The 10,135-nt window shown below is 33.8% G+C and overlaps 1 pseudogene; it reads left to right on the plus strand.

Annotated features, from left to right (window-relative positions):
* The first annotated feature begins 4,333 nt into the window (after positions 1-4,333).
* On the plus strand, positions 4,334-4,452 carry LOC120602082 (uncharacterized; annotated as a pseudogene).
* Positions 4,453-10,135: the final 5,683 nt, after the last annotated feature.

Consider the following 10,135-nt stretch of genomic DNA (forward strand, 5'->3'; position numbering starts at 1 on the left):
ACTGTCTACAAGGAGAATCTTTTTTTATGTACTTGCACAAATCTTATTTTTAATAGAAAGATTGAGTTCTTCCCCATTTTTTAAAATTATTTTTTATTTTTCAATTACAGTTGACATTCAATTAGTTATATTAGTTTCAAGTGTACAGAATAGTGGTTAGACACATATAACTTATGAAGTGATCCCCCTAATAAGTCTAGTACCCGTCTGATACCATACAGAGCTATTACAATATTATTGACTATATTCTCTATGTTGTTCTTTATATCCTTGTGACTATTTTGTGACTGCCAATTCATACTTCTTAATCCTGTCACCTTTTTCACCCATCCCCCAACTCCCTGCCATCTGGCAACCACCATTTTGTTCTCCGTATCTGAGTTTGTTTCTGTTTTATTTGTGCATTTATTTTGTTTTTTAGATTCCACATATAAGTGAAATCGTATGGTATTTGTCTTTCTCTGTCTGACTTATTCATTTAGCATAATACCCTCTATGTCTATCCATGTTGTCTCAAATAGTAAAATTTCATTCTTTTTTATTGCTGAGTAATATTTCATCGTATATATGTACTACATCTTTATCTATTTATCTATTGATGGACACTTAGGTTGCTTCCATATCTTGATATTGTAAATAATGCTGCAATAAACATGGGGATGCATATATCTTTTTGAATTAGTGTTTTGAATTTCTTCAGATAAATACTCAAAAGTAGGATTGCTGGGTTATAAGGTAGTTCTATTTTTAATTTTTTGAGGAACCGCCACACTGTTTTCCATAGTGGCCACACCAATTTGCAATCACAAAGAAACATTTTTAATAATAATTTAAACATAATTTTAACAATTATAAATAAAATAAAATGATAAAAAGTTAAAAAGAACTGAAGAATCTCACTTTTACCAGGGATGCCTTCCATTTCATGGCTCTGGACTCAGTGAAGTATTGTGTTCCTATTGAGATAGATTTGAGAAAGAGAATGGTCATGTGACAGTCACATGATCTCACAATTGGCACAAAAGGGCAACATGGGTCTATCCATAGAGGCATCAAGTGAAAAATCCCTCTTATTTTAACTGACTCCTTAAGACATATACACTTATACTCCATTGGTATTTGTACTGCTATTTTTAAATATATGTTTTAAATTTCAGAAGTAACACTCTGTACATACTTGTTTTAACAGGTGAAACTATTTTAATACTCTCCTCCCACCTGCCTCCCTCTATTTCCTTTCTCTTAATGTGAAGAGAGTGTACAGCCTAGTATGTATAAGTCTACCTCTTTCTTTTCTCATATGCGTATCTATGGATAAATATAACTACATATATATATATATATATAAGAGTTTTGAAAAATAGACTTTAATATTTAGGACCGTTTCAGAGTTACAGAAATTTTGAGGAGAGTTCTCACATAACCTCACACCCAGTTTTCCCTATTATTAACCTCTTACATTAGTATGGCACTTTTATTACAATTGATGAACAATGTTGATAAATTTTTATTAACTAACATCCATAGTTTAAGATTTCCTTGGCTTTTACCTAATGTTCTAGATCCCATCCAGGATATCACATTGCATTTAATTGTTATTTTGCCTTAGGCTCCTCTTGGCTGTTTCTCAGACTTTCCATGTTTTTAATAACTTAGTTTTGAGGAATGCTTGTCAGGTATTTTGTAGAATGTCCTTCTATTGGGATTTGTCTGATGTTTTTCTCCTGATTAGATTGGAGATATGGGTTTGGGGGGAAGACCACAGAAGTAAAGTGCCATTATCATCACATCATATCAAGGGTACCTACTATCTCCATGATTTATCACTGTTAATATTGACCTTGATCACCTCGCTAAGACAGGTTTTGTCAGGTCTTTTCACTATCAAGTTACTTCTTTCTATACACACTGTACTCTTTAAAACAAGTGTTGTAGAGCCTTTGTAGAGCCCACATCTAGGTAGTAAGTCTTATGTACCCCTTTAGAATATCTGTGTAAATCATTTGGAATTTTGCATAGGAGATTTTTCTCTTCTCCCCCATTTATTTATTTGTTCAATTATTTATATCTGTTTGGACTCCTGGATATTTATTATTTATACTTTGTGTTATAATTCAATACTTCTTTATTTATCTTGTTGCTCAAATTGTTCCAGCTTTGGCCATTGGGAGCTTGTATCTATAGAATTTTATGTGAGATTTTTGTTTGTTTGTACTTTTACAAAAATTAAGAAAACTGTACATATTACTCTATAAATTGATTTTTCACCTAAAAATAAAGTAGTAGTATATCCTTCCTAGAAAAAATAAAAATGTCATACATTCTTTTTTAATAGCTATGTAATATTCCATATTGTTCATATACATAATGGATTTTACTCTTCCTCTATTAATGGACATTGGGTTGGTTAAGGCTTTTTTTTTTTTCCATCTACAAACAATATTGCCATAAACATTCTTGTACTTACAGAGGAATTATAGAATAGATTCTCCAAAGAGAGACTGCAGGATAAAAGGACATGTATGTTTTAAATTTTAGTAAATATTACCATCTTATTTCTCAAAAGGATTGTAACAATTCACCTTTTTCATAGCAAGGAATGAGGATGCCCCCTCTTCCACATTCATATTAGCACTAAATGTCACTTCTCTTTATCAATATGATGAGAACAAAATTCCATCTCATTGTGTCGCTCACTGGAATTTCCCTGGCCAATAGACATGGTAAGCAGTTTTTCATATGTTTACTAATTAATCATTTGGGTTTCCTCTTCTAGGAATTGCCTGTTTATATCCTTTGCTCACTTCTCTGTTAAATTATTATTTTTTTAATGACAATTTGTACAGGCTTTTTTGTATAGTAGGAATTGTAAAACTTTGTCTTTCATATGTGTTGTAAATGCTTTTAGCAACTGGTCATTTATTTCTTACTTTGTTTTTGGTGTCTACTGCAACCCCAAAATATGTTTGTTTTTTTAAGTTAAATTTGCCAGTCATTTCCTTTAAGGCCCCTGGTTTTGCTTTCTTTTGGAAGCCTTCTTTCACCCAAAGTTTTATAAATGTTTTCCTAAAATTTCTTCTAATACTTTTAATTGTGGCCATTTAAAAAGTATTTAATATTATGCCATCTCATGTAAAATGTAAGTCTCCTACAACAATATAATCCCATTTATACCTCCAATATTTTCCCTTGTGCTATTATAGTCTTGTATTTCATGTATATATACAAACTTCACAATACAATATTACCGTTTTTGCTTTAAACAGTCAGTTGTCTTTCAAAGAAAATTCAAAAATATGAAAGACAATTTTCCGTTTATATTGAGATATAATTGACATTTAACATTGTATTTAAAAGATAATTTGAAAAATATTTATCTACATATTTTCCATTTCCAGTGCTCTTCATTCCTTACTACTGATCTGAGTTCCATCTGGTATCGTTTTCCTTCAGCCAGGAGAATTTCCTTTTAGCATTTCTTATGGCTGGCAATGAACTCTCTTTAACTTTAGTTTATCTGAACATGTCTTTATTTCTCTCTCATTTTCTAAGGATATTTTTACTGGGTAGAACTCTGGATTGACACTTTCTCTATTTCAGCACTTTAAAGATCTTGCTGCGGTGTCTTCTGGCATCTGTTTCTGATGAGAAATGAGTTGTCATTGCATCTTTTCACCCCCATATATAAATGTGTCTTGTTTTCCTCTGGTTGCTGTTTAGATTTTCTCTTTATCCATGGTTTTTAGCACTTTGAATATTACGTTCCTAGTTGTGTATGTGTTTGTTTGTATTTATCCTACTTGAGATTTGCTGAGCTTCTTGGATCTGCAGGGTAATATTTTCTGCCAAATGGGAACATTTGGCCCATTATCTGTCCTCTCCTCTGGGCTCCCATTATAAGTATGTTACAATTTGGTACTTTCCCATGGGACATGAAGACTCGTTCATATTTTTCTCTTTATTTTTCAACTTAGATAATTTTTATTGATCCTTCAAATTTATTTAAGCTTTTTGCTGCACTTTTTAATCTTTTGTTAACTTTATATGGTGAATTTTTCATTTCAGATATTGTGTGTGTTTGTTCCATAAACCTCATTTTTTAATATATTCCTTTTTCGGCTGAGATGTTCCCTCATTATGTCCATTTTTCCTTTAAGTCCTTGAACTTGTTGATAATAGTTGGGTTAAATCCTTTTCTGCCAATTCCAACATCTAGGACATCTAAGGGTCTTTTTCTATTGACTTTTTCTCCAGATTATGTATTTCATTTTCTTTCATCTTTGCATCTGTAGTAATTTTCATGGTAATTTTTAAATGTATGAATGATACATTGGTCCACGGCCATGCTACCGTGAACAAGCCCGATCCTTTCTGATCTTGAAAGCTAACCAGGGTCGGGCCTGGTTAGTACTTGGATGGGAAACCACCTAGGAAGACCAGGTGCTGTAGGCATTAAAAAAAATTTTGTTGCATTCTTTTAAGGGTTTGAGTTTTTTGTTTTGTTTTGTTTTGTTTTGTTTTTGTAGGTGGTTGAATTACTAGTAAAGCCTCTTGTTCCTATCAGGTTTGGTTTTAATTTTGTTTAGGAGAATCTCTTTAGGTTTTTTTTTTTTGGTCCTAGAGCATGCCCCTTACTATAGGACTTAGCTCTTAATCCTAAAGCCTGGTCTTTCGAGGGTCTCAACTAAATACCCAAAATGTACAGCATGTCCACTCTGGCTAAGCTTGAACTCCAACATGTTCCAACACTGAGCAAACTGTTATCTCTATTCAGCTCTCAGCCTTGAGCAATTGTTTTCTGTTAAGCCCCACAGAGTCTCATTCTGTAAACATATAGTCCACAGCCCTCTTTGGCCAAGAATCTAGAGGAATTCCTGTGTAGAGACTTCTTCCTCCTTCCAACCCCTGTTGTGCTACTCCCTCCTCTTCTGTACACTGACCTGCAAAATCCTGTTGCTTCAGCAGCCCCTAACATTGATTTCTGCCTCCTCAGCTCAGGAAGACCACTCCTTTGCTTGGGATCCACCTCTCTCCACTGTAGTTGGGAAAATGTCCCCAGGCAAAAATCCAGGACAAACACAAGGCTCATCTTGTCTATTTCCCTTTTCTCAAGGATCAGTCTTCGTTGTCTTTTTTCCAATGCTTGAAAATGATAGCCTCTGATTTTGTCCAGTTTTTTTCAGTTGTTTAGGATTAGAGGATTAGTTAGTCATCACTAGAAATCTTACTTTCTATGTCTCTTTGAAATATCTTTTTAGAGGTATAATTGACATACAATACATTGTACATATTTAACGTGTTCAAGTGATAAGTTTTGACTTTTGCATATACCCTTGGAACTATCATCACAATGAAGAAATGAAGGTAATGAACATATCTATCCCCTCCAACTTTCTTCTTGTTCTTTAAAAGAGAAGACATCTTAACATGAAACCATCTGAAACTGGTACCTTCTAAAATGATTGATACTTTTTCAATTTCTTTTATAGTTATTAGTCTATTTACACCTTCTTTCTCTTCATGAGAGAATTACAGTATTTTCTTTTTTTGCTAGAAGTTATTATTTCCCCTAGATTTTCTAATTATTTGGCATGGAGTTACATGTATAGCCTTTTAGAATTCTTTAATTGTTATTATTACTAGTTATATTTCCTTTCTTATTCATGATTACTGTTTATTATTATTTTTCTATCCTTTCCCCCTAATTTGGGCTGGCCAGGATATTTTTTTCTTTCTATTTTATTGGTTCTTTTAAATCCTTTCAACTACTTTTGACAAATTGTTATTTTGTTAATTTTAGATTTTAATTTTTTTAGTTTTTTTTTCTATTTTATTTTGGTTTACTTATACGATTCATTTCCATTTTATTGTACTAGTTTTTAAATTTGACTATTTAATTCATTCATCTTTTTTTTAAAAAAATAAAAACCTTTAAAACTACACAATTTCCTTTTTGTATAGCTTTATCAATATTTTCATGGTTTTGGTATGAAGCATATTAGTCACAAGATTATAGATGATTTGAAATTTTACTTTTTGTTTTTATTTATTCAAGGGAGTGGTTCTTAATTTACAAATGGTTACATATCTTTTCTACTAATATTTAATTTTATTGGATTATATTCGGAGAATGCAGCCTATGTAACTTCTAGTATTTGGAGTACTTAGAAAATTTAAAATATATTCTTGCATTTTTTTACTACAATTCAATGGTTTTTTAGTATATACACAAGGTTGTGCACCTATCACCACAATCAGTTTTATGAACTTTTCATCACCTTGAAAAGAAACCCCATACTCTTTGGCAGTTAACCCCTCAACAAGTCCTAGGCTGTCACTGATGTAATTTATATTGCTATAGATTTGCCTATTTTAGACATTTTATATAAACAAAATCAGATAATATGTGGTATTTTGTGACTGGCTTCTTTTACTCAACAGAATGTTTTTAAGGTTCATGCATGTTGTAGCACGTATCAGTATTTCATTCCTTTTTATTGCTAAATAATATTCCATTTTATGGATATACACATTTTATTTATCCGTTAATCAGTTGATAGACATTTGGATTATTTCTACTTTTTACTTATTATGAATAATGCTGTTTTCTTTTTGCTTGCATTTATCTGGCCTATCTTTAACCATCTATCTATTTTCATTCTTTTATTTTTAATCTTTCTTTGTCACATTTTTTTTTTCATATTTAAGATCTAGCTAGGTTTTTAAAAAAATCCAATTGACAATTTCTGTTTTTGAAAGAGGAATTCAGCCTGTTTACTGTATAATAACAGATATATTGAATGTTTTTCCTTTTATTTTGTTTTATGTTTACTATTTATTTAACTTTATTATTTCCTCTTTCTCTCTTTCTTTACTTTCACTCTCTTAATCACATTTCCTTATACTCTTTTTATTTTAGAAGTTCTACTATGTTTTTTAATTTTACCATGGTTATCTTTCCATTGCTAACATCATACTCAAATGTATATTTCTTTACAATTAAATAATGACTAAGCCTTTAGAGAATATTTGTTTCTCTATTCTCCCTCATGCCCAGTGCCTCCATTTTGCTAAACTAGATTGACATTTCTAGTCCAAGATTTTAATTAGACTTCTCTTGAGTTCATGTCTTCTGTTTTGAGCATGCTTACTTAGAACGAACAATATACATTTTTAGACATTTTTATAATTTTTTCAGAAGAAGCCTAAGGAAGGAAAGAGATGATCTTTTAGCAAAGTACTATTTTGCATGACTAGTCTTGCTGACCATATCAATGATCTCAGGTGAGCAGGATAATCAATAATAAATTTGTTTTGAGATGCTGATAATCAAGAATAATTTTGTTTTGGGATGTTCTTAACATAGACACTCTCAGTCCATCCTCACTGGGACTTGTGGAGACTAGATGTGTACTATGCTTCCCTTCGCTTTACTTTTCCTTATTGCCTGGAATGGTTTCCCTCTTATATCTCCATCTCCATCTTCCTAGGTCCATCTCTTTCAGAGGGCTTTCTGACCTAAACCATATGTGAGCACTTCTTTTGAACTTCACAAGGTACCTTATTTATATCTCTTCTAACACCTCATTGGGCTTTGTATTACTGAGGTTTGGGTATTTGCATATCTTCACTCCTCTCCTCTTCCCTAGGGGTGGGGGGAGGAATTTTGTCTTTATATCCCTGGTGCCTAGCACAGTCCCTGGAACATAACAGGTACTAAGATGAAATGACTAAAAGTTCTATATGGGTCAAAGAATCACCTGCTCGAATGACAAAAGAAGCAGACTTTAATTTAGTGACGACTTTTGTGTATTTTTATTTTTTTGCATCTATGAGACAAAATAAAGAGAACTGTCTTCTTCATGCCCTAGATATGCACATTTTTGATAATTCTCCTTCTAAAAGCAAAACATTTATCACTCACTAATGGTATTAATAACTATCTTTCATCTAGGGTTTCCCACTCTCTATTGCTACAGTATCCTGGGAATTTTAATCTGTTTAGAAGCTAAAAAAAGTGATAACATGGATTTTTTCATGTATCATTATCCTGTTACTTTTCAGGCTATCAACCAGACTCAGGTGTTTTAGCTCTCAAATACTATGGTGTCTGTAACAAGGTATAAATGATCATTTAGGAAAAAAGTTAAATATCTTTTCTGCTTCTTTAATTTTTTTTCTGTCTCCTTGCTTTTATTTCTATTTGTTTAATAAATATGTTTCAAGAGCTTACTGTAGCTGACAGGAGATAGATGTATCCTGCTCCTCTTTCATGGGCTCAGGGGTTAGTATGGAGTCAGACAAGCCAACAAGCAGATGATGGGGCGAGAACCTGTAACTGGGGAAGCAGAGGCAGGCCCCTACCCAGCCAAGGAATGCTTCTCAGAGACTATACATATCAGAAAACTAAGACATGAGAGACTTAGCTAGATATGGGTGGTGGAAGGGGAGGGTGGGAGAATAGTATACTGAGTAGAAAAAACAAGTGCCAGAGAACATCCACACATTTGAAGAAGTGCAATTACTTCAGAGTGGTTGGAGTGTCCTGGCAAGAGATGAAGTTTTTCTGTCTGCTGTTTTTGTTCTGTTTCATTTTTATTTTTTAAAGAAAAACGGTGGCAAGGTACTAGTGGTTTAGCCATATGGCCAAACAGGCTTCTTTTTGTGCTTAGTAGCAAGCAGACCTTGGCTAGCTATGGCTCTTAGGAACTTAAAACATACAGGTTTGGCCTTGGCCTCCTAACTTAGATACTTCTTAAGTGCAGGGACACTGTCTGAGTCACTCTCTGTTCTGTTTCTAGTCCTGGTACAGTGCCAGGAAGCAGTCAGAGATCGGTAAATATTCAACGGATAAGATGGTCACTCAGGACCCTGGGGGAGATGAATATTACCTTTTGGCACACTCTCAACAGCTTGGGACCCCCAAGGTGGGTCCTGGGGTGTTTTTGAGCAATGAAGTAGTTAACTTAGCTGCCTGTCTCCTATGACAGATTTGCTAAGGAGAACCTACTCACAGAGCAGTGATGCCCTTGATATTGTCAGCCAATTAATTCCTTAAGTACTCCAAGTTAGGAAAGGCCGGCTGATTTGATTTTATCTGTCTTTTAAGACTGATCTTTGATCACATCCTATTCCAGCTAGACTTACTTTCCTCTTCTTCCCTCCTCCATTACTGATGGTGCAGGATCTAATTACCTCATCACCCCTTAATTTATTTATGAAAGGGCTGAGGTTAAAGAAAAGAAGAACAAAACTTCTGGGCCCTTTGGGGACCTTGTATAAGAGCTTTCCTTTCCTCAATCTCCCCTCTCCACCCCACCCTGCCCTGCTCAATAAAACCTCCTTTTCTGTCTCTGGCAAGTTGGAATTGTTCTTACTTACACATTTAAATAAATAAACTTCCCTCCCAGTGCTGAGTGGAGGGCAGCCATGTGAGCTAAGCCTGGCCTGCCACTCCCAATGGATCAATCAATCAATCAACAAGAATTCATAGATCTCACAGGAAGCAGATTTCAAAACCAGCACACAGCTCCTGGTTGTCCTGGCTTCCTCATCACAAGACACTTGGGGAAGAGGAGTATTTTTGAAATTTCTAATTTTATTGTTACACAATTATTACATGAATACATTCAGCTTTTAAAAAATTCCAACGACACAAATATGTGGAAAAACAAGTGATAAGGCCTTTTCCTTTCTTCACATCCCATCCCACTGTTGAGCTTGAGATTGTATCCTTTTATTCAGACTTTTAAACAATGCATTTTCATACGTGTACACCTATATAAACATCTAATTTAAAAAATAACAAATGAGATCACAATTTTTTTTTTAGCAATATGTGCTGGACCACACAGATCTACATTTTAATGGTTAAAATAGTACTTTACAGCATAGAGGGACCAGTATTTGTTTCCCTACTGATGGACGTTGTTTCAAATTTGCAAGTACTGTTTCTCTGGTAATTATCCATTTAATGATGTATTTATTGTTGGCTCACCATGTGCCACGCATTCTACTCGGGCTTGGTGGTAAATAAAAACAGACACCTAAAAATAATTTTGAGTGATGGGAAAGGGGCATTTTCTTTTTCCAAGGGGGCGAGACAAGCGGAAAGATCGGTCTCTTCATCAACCCA

Source organism: Pteropus medius, unplaced genomic scaffold, assembly GCF_902729225.1.
Source record: "Pteropus medius unplaced genomic scaffold, Ma_sr-lr_union100, whole genome shotgun sequence".
Lineage (NCBI taxonomy): Eukaryota > Metazoa > Chordata > Mammalia > Chiroptera > Pteropodidae > Pteropus > Pteropus medius.